Here is a 16,623-nt window from a genome sequence, read left to right as displayed (position 1 = left end):
TCTTCTTCTTCTTCTTCTTCTTCTTCTTCTTCTTCTTCTTCTTCTTCTTCTTCTTCTTCTTCTTCTTCTTCTTCTTCTTCTTCTTCTTCTTCCTCCTCCTCCTCCTCCTCCTCCTCTTCTCCTTGTTCTTCTTCTTCTTGTTCTTCTTCTTCTTCTTCTTCTTCTTGTTCTTCTTCTTCTTCGTTCCCAGCATTCAGCTCTTGTCCATTGAGTCCTTCCTTCTCATGAGGTGGCCAAAGTCTTTGAGTTTCATCTTCAGGATCTGGCCTTCCAAAGAGTAGTCAAGGTTGGTCTCCTCTAGGATTGACCAGTTGGATCGCCTTGCAGTCCAAGGGACTCGCAGGAGTCTTCTCCAGCAGCTTCTTCACTAGACTAGACATAACCAATTCCTGCAACCATTTTTCCTATGTTTTAGCGTCCATTCTCTGCCCTCTTTCTAGAATCTCAACATCTTTTTTAATAACAATTTCTTCATAGTCTCTCTCTCTTTCTCAAAAAAAAAAAAAAAGAAAAAAGGAAAAGAAATTAGGAAGAAAAAGACCCGATATCTATCTTGCCTGCTTCCTTCAGCCACCATATCTTTCCACTCTACTAAACCTAGGAAGCAAAATCCTTGCGTTTGTCTGACCCTGACCTAAGAAACCACACCCTGTATCCTAGAAGGTTCAGAGCTGGGGTGTCCACGATGGGCACCAGTGTCGGCATCCGACCGCGATCTGACGAAGCGTCGGAAAAAGGCAAACCCGGAAAAAATGGGTGGGGGGGGACGGGGAGAGGAGGAAAGAAAACCCACCCCACCCCCACACCCTGCAAACCACAAGTGTCTCATAGCTCCGACTGTACACGGTGCATTCTGGCAGTTTTTGTGGCAAGCCTCTCAGCAGGAATGCAACAGAGCTCTTGGCAATGTCTGCCTTATGTCTCCAGCTTGGTATAATTTTCAAAACAGGGCGGCTGCCAAGAGACTGAAGTGTGAAGCGATTGGGGGAAAGAGAGAGAGGATGAGAGAAAGAGAGATACGAAAGAGAGAGAGATGAGAGAGAGATTATATATATATATATATGAGAGAGAGAGATGAGAGAGAGATATGAGAGAGAAGAAGAAGAAGGAGAAGGAGAAGAAGAAGAAGAAGAAGAAGAAGAAGAAGAAGAAGAAGAAGAAGAAGAAGAAGAAGAAGAAGAAGAAGAAGAAGAAGAAGAAGAAGAAGAAGAAGAAGAAGAAGAAGAAGAAGAAGAAGAAGAAGAAAGGAAGAGAGATGCTTGGTGCAAATTATCTCATCCAAACCCTTCTTGCGATTCTCCCCGAAAGAATTGGCAGATTAATCATCCTTCCTTTCTCCTTCTAAGCCAGGCCACCTGGTCGGAGAAGCAAGGACGTACCTTGGACCATCTACAGCTCCAGTTTAAAACAAAGCCAAAATAAACACACAAACAAACAAATAAAAAATAGAGGAGCTGCAGTGACATCTTGTATTTGCAAAGATTTCCCCCAGAGCTCCCAGGGAATTATGAGAAGGATAACGTTTTCCTGTTTTCTTGGCATTTACTGGTGTGCCACCTCATCTCGATGATGATGGGGTTTTATTTGACGCGCGGGGTGAAATAAAACCAGAAAGAAGCAGATTGCCAACACAAACACCGGCTGAAGATGAGTCAATGTCTGCCTGCCCTGAGCAACGAGTCCTGTTGTCTTCTGCTGAAGAGGCTGCTGACCCACGCTTCTCCTCGTTGCAGTAAGAAGAGTGCGTGTAACCTTAGGACCCCTTCAGGGCTGAGGGGTTGGACGAAAAGACTTCCAAGGTGCCTTCCAACTCTGAGATCCTGTATAAAAGGGGGAAAAACTCGCTTAACAGCTGTTTCATTTAGCCACATCAATTGTGGGCTCAGTTGTGGGTCGTTCAGTCGGGGACAACCCATGCAGGAAGAGTTGCGTTGGCTCCTCTTTTGGAAATTAAAGATGGCCTTCATCGTTTGGGGCCTCTCTCCCTTTTCTTCCGGAGGTTGCTGGAAAACCTATCTGCCATTGGGTCAAATAAAAGGGATATACTGGGAATCATAACTCAGTTTAAAAGCTCCCGGGTTCTTCCTTCCTGTCTGTGAAGAATTGGTGAGGGGGACGGGAAAAGCGGAGGGCTTCCCTCTGGGCTAGTGAAGGAGCGTTTCCTTCAGATTTGGGAGAGACCCCCACTCTTTGCCAAATAACTGGTTTGCCATCTGGACCACACTCAAAGCTCCTGAGAGAAGCAGGGTGGATAGATTCCTATTTCCCCCATCTTGGGGTGGGTGGTCTTTCTTGGAAGGCAGGCTCTGGCTGGAAAGAATCAAGCAAGATCAGACTTCAAGAATGGCACTCCTTTTCTCTTGTCTACACCACCCTGCCTGCCCCATGCTGAGATGTTCCACCCATGCAACGCTTGCCATCAATCTTCAAAAGAGCTTCCGTGGGCAGTCTGGGTGCCTGCTAGAGGAATAACAGAATAGCAAGGTTGGGAGGTACCTTGGAGGTCTTCTAGTCTGCTCAAGTAGGAGATCTTATATATCGTTTCAGACAAGTGGCGGTCCAGTCTCTCTGTCCAGCACCCACAACTTCTGGAGACAAGTCCTTCCAACTGACTAATTGTTTTCACTGTCGGGACATTTCTCCTTTAATCCTAGCTTGGATGTCTCCTTGATATTGTTTCTATCCATTGCTTCTTGTCCTGCCTTCACAGGCAGGCACAGATAAGCCTCCACGTGGCCTCAACGGCTCTCTAAAAGGATGCAAACGACCAGCTCTGTCTGCCAGGAATATAAATCTTTCCGTGCCCCGTCATCCAGGCAGAGCTGAAGAAGCTTCTTGGATGAGAAGCGAAATGTCTTCCAAGAAAAACCAGAAAGTCCATTTGCCTCTTGGGAAAATAAAAAATAAAAAAAATCACCTTTACCAAAGCTTGAAACGCATCGGCTCAAGATCAAACAGCCCAGCCGCGTGTTCCTTATTATGTGAATTCTTGATAGGGTTTCAGCTTGTCACCCTCAGCGGTTAATGCCTCTATACACTTCCTCCTTTCCGTTCCTGGTGTGCTGTTATTTTATGTGGCGCTTGAATAAGTTATTAGGTCCTCTTGGAAGGGAGCTGCGTTTTGTCCCCACCAGGAGATCAAAGCTTCAAAGAAGAAGAAGAAGAAGAAGAAGAAAAGAAGAAGAAAATCTCTGTAAGGCTTCCTTCTTTATGTTCCTTCTGAAAACAGCCTCCGGGATGGCGCCTAGCCAGCGAGGAGTTTACGTGGGAGAACGTGCAGGGATTTCAGAGGGATAATAGAGGCCACGGGGTCTCCAAGATAACGTCAGAAGGCGGAAAGGACGAAAAACGAGGGCAACTGTCCCACGGCACCTTTGAGACGAATAAGTTGAGAAGGCACATTAGAATTTAGAATAGAAGAGAGCTGGAAGGGACCTTGGAGGTCTTCTAGTCCAGCCCCCCCGGTCGCGCAGGAGAACCTATCCCATCTCGGACAAGTGACTGTTCAGTCTCTTCTTAAAACCTCCAGTGATGGAGCGCCCACCGTTTCTGGAGGCACGTTACGGGAAAAATGAAATATAATCTCATGTCATGTGCTATAATGTAACATAATGCTCATCCTGCATCCCGTTATGGAGGAATGCAGAAGTAAGGTTGACCAAGGAAGGCAAGAACCATTAGTAGAATCGTTACGGGATAATAAAAAGACATTTTAAATGAGAATATAAGAGCGGAGACAAAGAAACTCAAAATACACCCCCACCTTTTCTGTTTGGTATAAGAGGGGGCAGAGAGAAACTTGGCCCAGGGTTTTAAAATTCTACTATTATACCCTACAAAAATAAACTGGCATTTCTGTGGCGACTTGTTTCTAATCTGAAGGCGACAAACACGGTGTTGACCCCCTGTAATGCAAAAAAAATTTGGAATATGGCAGCCCGGAGCACGGTTGGACTTCAACTCCCAGAATTCTCCAGCCAGGTAATGCTGGCTGGGGCATCCTGGGAGTTGAAGTCCACCCCTCTGAAAGTGCCCAAGTTTTAGAAACAAAGGTCTGGAGCCTTGAAAATGGCCTTCTGGGGAGTTTTTTTAGAAGGGGCTTTAGGCTACTATTCTTTCAATTGTTTTTTTTTGTTTTTACTCTTTTGATCTTGCCTTTTGATTGATCTTTGGGGCTCTGATCTGTTCTAAGTTTATTTTCTTTTTATGGGGGCGACATGTTTAACTTTTGTTTTGTTTTTAGCATGGACGATTGAGCGTTAACGGATGTGTCTGCAAGGAATGGGGCGATTTTTCTGGAGTAGCCTTTCATAAATCCTCCTTCACTCTTCCTCCTCCTCCTCCTCCCTCCTCCTCCTCCTCCTCCTCCTCCTCTCTGTCCCCCCACCCCCACTGCACTTGCTGGAAAACATTCCTCCTGCCATCCTCCAAATGGTTTGAGTCAAACGCACACATGGGAAGCATTAGGGATGCCTGTGGCAGCCATAACACAGTTAAAATAAAAGACAAAATAAATAAAATAAAATAAAATGGGAAAACCCCCTCTTTCTGAAGATGACGCCCCTCCCAACCCAGACCTCAGGTTTCCTCATCGTGCCTGCTACGGGGGCCCCCTAAAACGCCCCCACCCCCAAAATAATGCCATCAAGAAGTGACTTTTCTCCTCATACAAGAAACCAAGTTTCCCCCCACGTCCTCCTTCTGTTTTGGGCCGGGTTTGTTTCCCTTTCTGCTTTGTGACACCCTTGAAACACCACCTAAATCCTCACTTATCCGACGGAGCAATGAAATAACCAGGAAAGCACAGCCTCGCGCATCCAAAACGGAGCGTTCCCCCCCAAAACCAAAACAAGAATGAATGAATGGAAAGGGATGAGTTTGGAAAACAAGCAATGATCAGGATCCTTTCCTTAGGCAGCTCTTTGGTGGCGTTGCAACTGTTTTGCACGGGTGGGTGGGCGGGTGGGAAATATGAAATGCAAAAATATTAAGCTGGAGAGGAAAGGGACGGGAGATCAGGGTTAAGCGTGGAGAGAGAAAAAAGAAGTGGACATTCTTTTCGTGGTCTGCTGGCCACCCAGGGAGCGATCCCGGGGAACGCCCCATGCTTGCGCAGCTTACCTGGAAGGGAAGGTGTGCCGTGGGAGGCAAAGCAACCAACTAGGCACGAGGGAGATTAACGGATTATGGTTTCAAACGAACCCAGAATGAGAGGCAGTTGCTCATTCTGCGCCGTAATAGATCCCCGGAGATTTACCTATGGGAGAAGATGGAAGGAAAGCTAATCCCACTTCTTTCGTCCTCCTTCCTTTCTCTTTGGAGGGCTGGCTTTTAATCAAGCAATTTAGTTGCAATGAAAAGGGAGAGGCAGGGCCAGGCGATGGTGGATATCTGAGTTTCTTTCCACCAACCAGCCCCCGACGACACATGGGAGTTTTAGCTTAATTTTTAAAAGGGAAGAGGAGAGGGAGGAGGAGAAGGAGGGGAGGAATGTGATGCGCTTGGTGTTCTCTGAGCTTGGTGGTTTTCTTGCAGATATTCCATGACCCAACTAGGTACCATCATCAGTGCAAAAAGGGAGAATGGTTTGAGGAGGAGGAGGAGGAGGAGGAGGAGGAGAAGGAGAAGGAGAAGGAGGAGAAGAAGAAGAAGATCATCATCACAGCAGGTGGCAGCACCAAGCCAACTTGGCCTGATCTCAGAAATGGAAGGAAGGAAGGAAGGAAGGAAGGAAGGAAGGAAGGAAGGAAGGAAGGAAGGAAGGAAGGAAGGGGCTTATTTTCAAGTTTGCATTCTTAAGGACACAACTACAACTGCATGTCACCCAGAAGGCAGATATTTCCCAAAAATGCAGTAGACAATCGTGTGTGTGTGAGTGTGTGTGTGTAGTTGTGTATAGGTGCATGTTAGATCGAGGCCTACGAGATCACAAAGCTCTAGCCATTGGCCTGCTGGTCCTCTTTTATTTATATAAATAATATAAATATCCTGAAATGAAGGAACACAATACACTGAGCCTCTTTCGGTGGTTTCTACTCTCCGATGCCTATTGTACCCTATGACTATTATTATGTGTTGTATCTGATGATTCTTAACTCTTGACGAATGTATCTTTTCTTTTATGGACACTGAGAGCATATGCGCCAAAGAAAAATTCCTTGTGTGTCCAATCACACTTGGCCAATAAAGAATTCTATTCTATTCTATTCTATTCTATTCTATTCTATTCTATTCTATTCTATTCTATTCTATTCTATTCTATTCTATTCTATTCTATTCTATTATATGGGCAGTATTCACCCAAAGGCAGTGTGTCTAGAAGTGTCTAGAAGAAAACAACCAAACTCAGAGAGCACCGAGGTCAATTTGGGAAGGCTTCTCTGGGTATCTGCCGCGAGTGAACGGCTAGGAAGAAAGGAAACTTGAGCCGCTTGGGTTGGCGCTCATTTCCATTCCATTTATAAGAGCCCCCACTCCCTCCCCGCCACCCCCACCCCCACTTCACGATGCATTCATAGAAACCCCATCGGGCTGGCTGGGGAATTCTGGGGGTTGAAGTCCACACCATAGACAGGCTGCCAAGGCTGAGAATCGCTCAACCCAACAGATCTTTCCCGATGAGATTTACTTTCTCTTCCACCCTGTGCGGGTTTCCGTTTGCATGTACGGTGGGAATGAGGGAGAACGGATTCGTCCTCCCAGCTGTTCCTCCACTCACTGTCATTTGCCAAGTAGATATTTCGCAGCGCCGGGATGCAGACAATGGAACTTTTCATCGGGGAGTGGGGGGGGGGAAATGAGACAACCCCCGCCAAGCTCCAATATCTCCCAGACGTCGGATACCGGAAGGATAGTTCCTTTATCTCACAAGGCTCAGATTTAAGGGGTCACAAGGGGCTCACTTGACACCCCCACTTCCAGGTAACAGAATCCCAACACAAGGAAAGACAGATGATGTGAGAGAGGAAACTGGACCTCAAGCAACCAGAGAATTTCGAGGGGAGGATGAATGGATTGGGGGAAAAATATATATATATATATATATATGCCTAGACTCTAGAGGAAGAATTCCCAAATTTGGATCCATGTTTTTATTTTAACCTTGAAGATTTCCCGTATGTGTCTTCTTGCTTTGAATTGCTGATCATCCCAAATCAACAAAGCAGGATTTTTGACAGGAAGTTGAGGGTGTTTTTTTCCCCCAATTTGTTTTTTTTTTTTTTTTACAGATCCAAGTTGAAATTCTACACGGAGAAATCCCTTTTTTTTTTTTCTTTCCCCCCTGGGTTTTGAAATGCGTGCATGTATCCAAGGAACCAAGATTGTTCCAGCTCTGGTTTAACCAGAGATTGATGACCTCGTTGGCTTGCAAATCTGGTTAACTTTTTTGCTACGAGGAAATGAACCGGCGTATAGAAATTGTTTTTATTGGCGCTCTGGTCTTCGTGCATTCTAACAAGAAAAATTATTGCGTTTGGTAGAATATCATCCAGATATTGTTTGTCTTAGGACTTCAGCTATTTCCTTCCAAATATTGCTAATTCTAGTGGCAAGGCCATATGTTTCTCATTTGCAGAAGGGGGGGAATGGCGATGCCAACGTTCGGAAGCAAAAATAAAAACTAAAAACGTATTTACATTTTCTTCGTTCGCATAGTCCTACTGCACCTTCAAATGAGAAACAGTGAGCTGGTTCTTTTCGGAAAGGGGACAAGAAACTTAAAAGATGCATTAAATAGATATGTTTCTACTGAGAAAACCACACCGTCTGTAATATCGTTCACTACCTCATCGTAGAACATCTGTCCTTTTCAACAAAGCCAGGTGGAATAAAGAAACTTGCTCGATAATCTCCTTTTCACATCTTTTAATTCAATTTTGTTCTTGAGTACCTTCAAGAATGTTTGTTCTTGCCATAAAGCTGTTCCTGGATTTGTGTCGCACCTGTCCATTCAGAGGATGTCTGAAGAATGATTCTAAAGTTAAGCAAGATTGGATTGGATTAGTTCTTGGAGAGGAGGTTACTGTACTAGGAAATCCTTGGGCTCTAGACTAGATTGAGAAGGTGAGAAAAATATCCCATAATACCGCCAAGATTATTATTCAGGTGCACCCGCGAAATCACCAGAAGTTCAATTCGACTTGAAGCAAATGTAACTGTAAATATTGGAGTATTTGGTGCCTACATGTTTCATGCTAATGGTTTAATCCCATGGTTGATGGAAGAAACTGGGACGAACTTAAGTTACATGGCTGGACGCGCAAAACCCGGAAAATATTAAACCGCAGATAGAAAAACTCGCAAGATCTTCGTTCACTCGAGCTGACAAGCCGAAACAAGGAAACAAACCATAATACAGCTAAGCGCGGTGATGGGAACCAACCTGCAAATTTCTTAATTTTCTTCTGATCCTTTTGTATATGTGTGTATGTGTTATTTCAGTTCGTATTTGGGCAGTGTGGTTAAATACACCTCCTATTGTGGCTTGAGCAGTTGATGGGTAGATGATGATGATGACGATCTTAGGCTGACATTCTTGACGTTGTGAAGCCCAGAGTATTTCCACTCTTAAGTCATATTCTTCAGGGCTTAAACAAGGGATGTCTGAACCCAGTTCTGGCTTGTTCCAACACTCCTTGGGATGTTTTTTTGGATAAAACTCTGCAACCTGTCCAATCCAACACTGTAGAGCGTTGTCCCCAAGGTGAGATCCGTAACTCGAACGGTCTGATCGGACCAGGATTTCCGTCGTCTTCTAGCCAAGGGAAGTTGCGTTCCCGCAGTCCGCCTGCTGCTTTCTCAGAGCAGATGTTCTGCCAGCTTCTCTCGCAACGCCACTTCCCAGCCTTGCACTTCCCTTAGCTGGGCTCTACAAGACGCTCAGTGAGATTTTAGCCAGAAAGCTGGGAGCTCCTGCCGGCGGAACAGATGCTCAGCCATTGATCCTTGGCTCTTCTCCATGAATAGATCCAGCAGAAGACTGGAAGCTGTCTTCTGCTAAAGTCCATTTCCCCACTGGCCCAGGAGTTTCCAGCAGGACTCTCTGGGGGCTTTAAGCCAGGCCGAACGCTCGCCGCGCCCTCTTGACCTGATCCTTTTAAGGGGAGATGCCAGGGACTCAATCTGGAACCAGGTACCCTTCTCCCTGCCACGTCTTCCTTCGTCTCTAGCACGGCTTTCTTGCCCAGGAGGAAAGTCCAAACGTAGCCGGCTGCCCGACCTGCCTCTCTTTCTCTCCCTGAAAGCATCTTTTCCACCCTTGGCAATCCTGATCTCCTTCCCTTTTTTAAAAAAAAGATGAAACATCAAACAACTCAGCTTCTGTCTCTTTGAGTCTTGAATGGGAAAGGAAACTGAACGGTCGTTGAAGGTTTCTCTCTTTCTCCCTCCAGTTGGTTGCTTCCAGATTCCCAGGGGGATTCAAACTCAACGTTCTCTCTTGGCGGTATGGATTATTTTGGTTTTGTTGTTGTTGTTGTTTTTTTTTTTTTTGCTACGAAGAACTGCCCTTCCTCTTCCTCCCACTCCCTCTGTGTAGCATCCTCGCCCTCCATCCATAATGTTAATGACTCAGATGCTGGAATCCGGAAACCAGGCGTTGTGCCAGCTGGGTGAATTGTCTTTGATTGCTGCTCCTTAGAATTGTCCCGTGCAGCTGTGGAAGGAACGGCGTTGGAGGACCGTTTGCTGTTCTCTTTTACGACGAAAGGACAAGTTTGACTTCCGGGAGAGGCGCAGTTGTTGAGCAATCCCAGTCTCTATTGCTCCAAAATGGAAAAGCTGGAGCTTGGTAGAAGTTGAAGCTCTTTGGGTCAACTTATTCTACGTTCCCCAAAGATTTCCTCTAAACAGGACCTGGAAAGAAATCAACTCAGATGATTAAAAGGACTGGAGGTTAAAACGTATGAAGAAGAACGGTTGCTGGAACTGGGCATGGCCAAGTCTAGAGGAAATGGAAGGTCTAGGAGAGACACGATAGCGGTCTTCCAGTTTTTGAGGGGCTCCCACAAAGAAGAGGGGGCGGTTGTCAGCTTATTCTCCAAAGTACCAAAAGGCAAGACAAGAAGCAACGGATGGAAACTAATCATGGAAAGAAGTGACCTGGAATTAAGGAGAAACTTCCCAAGAGAGAGGACAATTAACCAGCTTGCCTTCGGAAATTGTGGGAGCTCCATCACTGGAGGTTTTTAAGAAGGGACTGGACAGACACCTGTCTGAAATGGTAAAGGGTCTCCTATTCTCTTCTCTTCTCTTCTCTTCTCTTCTCTTCTCTTCTCTTCTCTTCTCTTCTCTTCTCTTCTTCATTTATTCTATCCATTCCATTCTATTCCATTCCACTCAACTCCACTCCATTCTATTTCTGCCCTGGAGTAATTGCTGCTGTGATGATTAGCCAAAGAGAAGGGGGCCGGGAGAGGCATTTAGCTCAGGAAAGGATGAAGCGCGCTTGAGTGTTTTAGGACCAGCATAAAGTTGGCTGCTTAATCTATTGACTTTCTTGTCTCTGCTCATTTCCAGGCATGGATTATCAATTTCTTCGCAGATACGGTGCCCCTTCACATTAGACAACTCTTTAAGGAGACGAGGGAGAGGGAGACCACTTGAAGCCATCCTTATTTAGTTAGAATCCCTTCCAGCAGTTTCCAATGTGGTTACCAACAGCAATACAATAAACAGCAGGCACGTCTTCGACTTACGGCTACAACTGAGCCCCAAATTTACACGGTTATTGAGTGAGACAGTTCAGTGACAGTTCGCCCCATTTCACAACCTTTCTCGCCGTCGTTGAGCGAATCTCTGGGGTTCTTGACGGGTAGTAAGGCGGGTGTTAAGTGAAGCTGGCTTCCCCGTAGATGTGGCTTGCCAGAAGTTTGCAAGAGGGGAATCGCATGGACCCTGTCCCGGGACACTGCCACCGTCATAAATATGAGGCCGTTGCCAAGCGCCCGGATTTTGAGCACGTGACCACGAGGTTTGCTGCAACAGTTGTTAAGTGTGAAAAACGGTCACAAATCCCTCTTTTCGGTGCCATTGTAACTTCAGATGGTCCTTAAATGAACTGGTGTAACCTGAGGACTATTTGTAGATGCTCTGCCATCCATCTGAAAAATAAAGGCCTCTAAACCAGGAGTCTCCAACCTTGGCCACTTTAAGACTTTGTGGACTTCAACTCCCGAAGTTCCTCAGCCAGCAAAGCATTTGACGTGATAGCAATCTTCCAGTATCCGAGGGGCTGCCCCAAAGAAGAGGGAGTCAAGCTATTCTCCAAAGACGGCAGGACAAGAAGCAACGGATGGAAGCTGATCAAAGAGAGATCCAACACTGAATTAAAGGAGACATTTCCTGATAGTGAGAATAATTAATCAATGGAAAGGCTTGACTCCAGAAGTTGTGGGAGTCCCATCACGGCAGATTTTTACGAAGAAATTGGACAAATTGCAAAATCCCTTCCAACCCTGCTATTCTCTGGATTCGGGCATTCGGAAGTCTTCTCCTAGAGTGAAAAAATAGCAGCCACGAATGAACCTTGCAGCAATTCAGTTGGGGGCCTCTCAGGAGCTTTTACAATCAGGAGGCTATGAGTTCGGTCCTAGGTAGAGGCAGGTATTTCTTTCTCTCTGGGCACAATGAGAATATATCTGCCGAACAAAACTCCCGCCCTGGCAATAGGAAGGGCATCCAGCCATCCAACACTCTGCTAACTCCATTCAATTGCCCAGAAATATCCCCGCAAGGGGATGATGGGGCCCTTAAAAGATGATGATGATCTCCGGAGCTTCAGAACCCAGCCGAGATACCGGAGCACAGGACAAACGTAAATTACAAATTACTCATGTGCAATTTGACCAAAATGCAAAGAGAGAAAGAAGACCGGGTTTTGGACAGTATTAAATTCCAGCATCCTTGTCTTCTGCAAGTTGGGCGCCAGCTGTTTTATCTTCGCGGTCCCATGCCTTTCAGATCCGGGTGGGGTGTCTTTGTCTTCCGTTGGGCTCCACTTCCCGAGTGAGACTGCTCTTCCCTCCGCCCTTCCGCCTTCCCAAGGGCTGGAGATTTCGTACGGCAGGCAGCAGCTCCCTTTTGTCAGGAAAACCGTCTCATCAGTAATTAAGCTGTTGCGCAGGCTGCACTTAATTGGTGCTGTCTGCTGACACAGGACTTCTGCTGGCAGATGTTGCCTGGGTTTCTTTCTCCCCCTCCTTCCCTCCAGCCCCCTTTTAAATCTCAGGAAGCCTCGTGTTGGGGGAGGCAAACTCTGTTTTAAATGGGAAATAGAAAGAAGTGAGGAAGCGAAGGCACTTTTTTTTTGCAGTCAGACACATGATTAAGCCATCGCGCCTCAAATGCATCTCCCAAAGTGCGGCTTTCAGGATGGGAACCCCAGCAGGGCTTTCAACTCTCGCTGGGGAATTCTGGGAGTTGAAGTCCACAAGCCGACAGGGAGTGGGAGTGTGGCTCCGGAGGTTGTGGAGGAAACTGGGGAAGGGCACAGGCCGGCTGGGCATTCAGAGGAAGTCCCAGGCCCATCCCCTCTTCATCCTAGGGCACGCAGGGAGGAGAGGATAAGGGAGAAATGTGAATGGCGTGGTCTATGGGGGAGGAAGGGGCTCTGATCCCCTTCATTGGCTGCAGCTGTGAGGACTGTTTAAAAGGACAAACTGTGCATGGCCCAGTGCTGGAAGCAAAGAGTGAAATAATTCCAGTCTTTCAGTCCTTATCTGAGTTCTGGCTCCTTCCCAGTGTGTGTATTTCAATATCTGTGGACGTCTTTGAGCCCTTATCCTGCCTAGTCTTATTAATTGCTTCAGTGTGGTTTGTGTTGTTTTTTCTATTCATAATTTAAATGTATTTTGAGTTTGAACGGAATTTCTTCCTTTTCGCAACTGTTTGTGGGGGAGTTTTTTTCTCCAGTCAATGATAATTGGACCTTTGAAGCCCAAGTTGAAGGAATTAAAGGGACTTCACCTGTTTTTGTGACTTTGTTGCTTTTGTATCCCACCCTGAGTCATCACACCTGGTTTCCTTTTACCGCTAAAATATAATTCCTTTCCCCGGCGAATTTTCCCACACGACACGGCCAAAATAAGTGAGATTCAGTTTCGTGATTTTTGCCTTCTGTTGCTTGTTAAGTCACATTTGCTGTCCAAGAAATATGCGGGAGACTTCTCTGGCACCGCAGTCGATTCTCAACCGGTAAGATTTGGTTTCGGTTAGAAGCAGGGGACGCCGGTGGGAGGACAGGCCTTTGGCAGATGTCCTTGAATTCTTGCCCCCTCCCCAAGGACCTATCTCCTGATGATCATGTGGAAAGTGACTCTTCCCCTCCTCTTTCTCCCAGCCTCAGCATTTCACCCCAGGTGAGTAAGAGTGCAGGGGAATTGCCGCTTTTCAAAAATCCAAACCGTGAGCTGGAGAAGTCGAGAAGAAGAAAAAAAAAACACCACACTGCAGGTTGGTAATGCAAACCAGAGCATGCTTTGTCGGAGGAATCCATGGGAACCATCTGAGGATGTTTGAAGCATGAGGGGGCTTGTCTGCTTGGCTCCATCCCACCCTTCCTCTCCCCTCCCTCTTGGCAGCTCAGTTTGAAAGGTTCGAAGATGTCAGAGATGGCAAGCTGAATGCCTTTTTCCAGAGATGAGCTTATATAACCTGGCCAAAGGGGGCCGGAGGGCGGGAGGGAAGGGAGAGAAATAGGAAGCCAAGCTGGATGTGAATGAGAGATTTTCCCTGATGTGCAGATTTGCACACACACACACACACACACACACACAATATACACATAAATCTAGTGCCAATGGCAAAGGAAAACACAAAGAGATGGATCCAAGACATATTGCATAAGAACAATGACATGTAAAATGCCTTCCTTCCTTCTCCTTTCTCCTTTCTTTCCTTTCTTCTTCCTTCCTTCCTTCCCTTTTCTCTTTTCCTTCCTTCCTTCCCTCCCTCCTGCTAATTTTTTTGGGGAAAAAAACATGCCCACATGTGAGAAAACCATTAATATCCATGGCAACTCCCTAAATATATATATATCAGATTTTAACCTCGAGAGTTTAGAAAATGCCTTCTACCTTTTGGAAGAATGTAAGGGGCGTGTCTGAAAATGAAAAGAAAAGAAAGGAAAAGCCAAGGGATACTGCCATAAGCTTACAAACCAGGCAACAGCCTTTTCTGACTTTCCAGCTTATAGAGTACAAAAAAAGTCACCAAATTATAGTCCGCGAATAGGCACGTACGTACGTTTGTCTCTGTGTGGTAAACAAGATCCCAGCTAAAGCAACATGGTTCTTTTGTGAATTGTTTTAAGAGTGTCCCGCTAGTTAAGAAATGGAATTTCTAAAAATTCAACTACAAAATGGGGGGTTGCTTAGGCCTGTATAATTGCGTGTTGGTGATGTTTGTGATTTTCACAATCCAACCGCGAGGCAGGTTGATCTTCCAGCCAGCCCCTAAGATGATGACAGTTTGGTATGCAATAACTAAAAAACAAATTGATGTGTGTGTGCAAAAGTCCAGGGTCCTATCTGTACGCAAGAGGGCTACCAATGGCCAGGGGAATGCTCTAAAAATATGGATGTGGCTTAAAAGGAGAACAAATCCAAGGCTGCTCTTTGTTTCCCATGTTTTGCCAGCGTGGCTTTCTGTACCAAGGCTGATTTTCTATAATTTCTTGGCTTTCAGCGGAACAGGGGAGAGATTGCCATTTTTTTTTTTTAAAAAAAGTGTTTTGATCTCACCTTGAAAATTGAATCCATGCAAGATGATGGAGACAGAGGAGAGAAAGTTATAAGAGATTAAATTTATGGGTTCTTGGAAGCTTGCTTAGGGCATCCCACTCTTCCTTTATTCCCTCATATTTTTTGGAAGAAGAATTTAAAAGACCAAAAAAATGAATAAATGGGGAGGGGATTTTCTTTTTTTTTTTTTTCCCTCCAAAGACAAAAAAGTGGCAAAATTTATCTCATTGTCTTCTGCAGGTGTTCTTCTATTTGGTTACAATTCATACATCATCAGAACTGCTGGAGAACATGTTTTATTATACATAACCATCTCTTTGATTTGGGATGTTAATATTATACAATCCTTTCTAAAAACATTGCTTGGTGAGCCAAAACAGTTATGAAAGCACAAAAAGCAAACGAACTCTTGCTAATCTTTCCAGGAACGGAGAATAATAATAATAATAATAGTAATAATAGTAATAATAATTCCCCCCCCTTAAAAACCTTGCTGCAGCCTGTTGATTCATGCTAAAGCTATTTGTTCAGACAAATCAAAAATTTGTAGAAAGGAACATGGGAAATGATCTTCATGCTCCAAAGGTTCCCCTTGCCTCCTTTTGCATAAATAAATCTTCACGTCCTGGTTTTTTTTGGTTTTTTTTTGAGATTTGGGAAATTGACACTGGCACAAAAAAGGTTCAGTCAGTGTGACAAAATAAATATGTGACTAATAATTCCGTTGGGCTTTTATTGATTTTTTTTTTAAAAGGAAACTAGTTGGGATCTGTTAGAACTGTAAGACTCAACAGGAAACCTCTAAGCTGAGGGTTTGAATGTGTTTCAGAGAAGAAAGTTTGAATTTAAAATTTAACATAACGGTCATCCCAGCTACTGTGGTGGCTAGTTCACATACCCACCACTTTCCCCACCTGCCCCCAGTGGCAGTTGTAACTTCGAATAGTCGCTGAATGAAGGTTGTAAGTTGAGGAGCCACATAACTGCTTAAACATTACGTGGGAATCGAGCCAGTTTATCAGTCTGACTTTATGGCAATGAAACCAGGCTCAATAGCAGGAACTGGGAGAGGGATCTTGGAGTCTTAGTGGACAACCAGCTAAATAGGAGCCAGCCGTGTGCAGCAGCAGCCAAAAAAGCCAATGCAATCCTAAATTGTATTAACAGAGGGATACAATCCAGATCAAGGGAGGTGCCAATACCACTCTATAAAGCCTGAGTAAGGCCACACCTAGAGTCCTGCATCCAGTTTTGGTCACCACACTATAAAAAAGAGGTTGAGACTTTAGAGAAAGTGCAGGGAAGAGCAACCAGGAGGATTAGGGGACTGGATCCAATTCTTTTTGGGGTGGGGGCCCCTTCCCTGTGCCCCCCCGCCCCCAATCCTCAGCCTCACGGTCTTGAGGCAAGCTGTTTTCTCATAAATGTCTTCAATGGTGGGAAGGGGAGGGAAGAGAAAGAGAGATGGAATGATTTAAGCCGATGTTTCTGTAGCAAATACTTTTCTCAAATTTTCTACAGATGTTGCTGGAGGTGGCATGTGATTTGCAGGAGGCGCCTATCTGAAACAGTCTTGGAATGATAGCAGGAAAAAATAAGATTCCCAAATTCCCTTATCTGCTTGGATAAGGGGGACAAACCTCAAGCTTTCCTTCTTTCTTTTCTTTCTTTCCTTCCTATTCTCTTTCTTTTGTTCCTTGTTTCTTTCTTATACGTAGGAAATGCATAATTCTTTTTTTAAAGTGCCTTATTCAATTGGGCAGGTTTTAAAAATGATTGCATCTCTTTTTAAATGATTCCTCCCTCTTTCTTTCTCCCTCCCCTCCATCCTCTTTCTTTCTTTCTTTCTTTCTTTCTTTCTTTCTTTCTTTCTTTCTTTCTT

This window comes from Pseudonaja textilis, chromosome 18, assembly GCF_049901715.1.
Source record: "Pseudonaja textilis isolate UNSWEBS1 chromosome 18, rPseTex1.2, whole genome shotgun sequence".
NCBI lineage: Eukaryota > Metazoa > Chordata > Lepidosauria > Squamata > Elapidae > Pseudonaja > Pseudonaja textilis.
Note: the sequence above shows the minus strand (reverse complement) of the source record.